Genomic DNA, 1677 nt, shown 5'->3' with positions numbered 1-1677 from the left:
GACAGAATCTCACTTTGTTGCCCTGGTAGAATGCCATGGTGTCACAGCTCACAGCAACCTCAAACTCCTGAGCTCAAGTGATTCTCTTGCCTCAGTCTCTGAAGTAGCTGGGACTACAGGTGCCCGCCACACACCTGGCTATTTTTAGAGATAAGGTCTCCTTCTGGCTCAGGCTGGTCTCGAACTCCTGAGCTCAGGCAACACCCGCCTCAGCCTCCCAGAATGCTAGGATTACAGGCATGAGCCACCACGTCCAGCAACACTTGAAATATTTGACTTCATGGTCTTCTTGCTTGCACGATGGGTGAGAAGTCAGATGTAATTCTCATCTTTGTTCCACCGTAGCAGTGTTCTTCAACCCTTTTTTAAAATCTCACAGCACACTTGAACTTATAGTTGAACTTCCGCCACACACTTAAATTATGTTCATCAAAAAAGAGAGAGAAAGAATATACTTACTGTGGTTTGAACTTCTTTTGAAAACAATTTAATTATTGATTGTTTAAAAACTTTTGTAGCACGCTTAAGATCCTCTCGTGGCACACCATTTGAAAATCACTGCTCTGTAGGTAAAGTACCTTTCTCCTCTGGATTCTTTCAAGATTTTTTCTTTAGTTTTGGTCTCCTAAAGTTTGAATATGATATGCCTATGTGTAGTTTTTGCTTTTTGTTGTTTTTGCATTTACACTATTTGGTGTTGTCTGAACTTCCTGCATATGTAGTTTGGTGTTTGGTATTAATTTGGGGGAAATTTGCAGTCATTATTACTTCAAATATTGCTTTTGTTCTCTCTTTCTTCTTCTTCTGGCGTTTCTGTTATGTGTATGTTGCACTTTGAGGTTGTCCCACAGTTCTTGGATATTGCATTCTTTCTTTCTTTCTTTTTTTTTTTTGTTTTTTAGTCTTTTTGTCTCTTGGCCTTTCCGTTTTGGAAGCTCATATTGTCCTATCTCAAGCTCAGAGATTTTTCCTCAGCCATGTCCAGTCTACTAAAGAGCTCGTTAAACCTGTTCTTCATTTCTGTTGCAGCGTTTTTGATCACTAGAATTTCTCGTTGGTTCTTTCTTGGGATTTCTATCTCTCGGCTTGCATTATCTATTTGTTCTTGCACGCCGTCTATTTTATCTATTACAATCCTTATCTCATTAATCACAGCTGTTTTAAATTCCTGGTCTGATAATTCCAACATCCCTGCCACATCTGAGTCTGATTCTGATGCTTATTTAGTCTTTTCAAACTTTGCCTTTTAATATGCCTTGTCATTTTTAGCTGAAATCTGAGCATGATGTGCTAGGTGAAAGGCGCTTCAGTAATTAGGCCGTTAGTGGTGTGATGTGTGGAGGAGGGGAAGCGCTCTGCAGTTCTAGAATTAGGTGTCAGGCTTTTGGAACACCTGTGCTCCAGCCCGTGAACTTCACCAGCGTGTCTCAGTTGTTTTTTATGTTTCACGTATTTAGATGGCAAAGGATGGTGGAAGACAGCTGGAGTTGGGCATTTTCCTTTTCCCCAGGTCAGTTAGGCTCAGATAAACCCCCAGCAAGTTACATCTCTGGTTATATATTTTCTCCTGAGGGCAGTGTTTGTTAAGAACAGAATGCTCGGCTCGGCGCCTGTGGCTCAACCGGCTAGGGCGCCAGCCACGTACACCTAAGGTGGCGGGTTCGAATCCCCAGCCCG

This window comes from Otolemur garnettii, unplaced genomic scaffold (assembly GCF_000181295.1).
Source record: "Otolemur garnettii isolate 467f Iridium unplaced genomic scaffold, OtoGar3 scaffold00105, whole genome shotgun sequence".
NCBI classification, from domain to species: Eukaryota; Metazoa; Chordata; class Mammalia; order Primates; family Galagidae; genus Otolemur; species Otolemur garnettii.
This window is presented reverse-complemented; position numbering follows the sequence as displayed.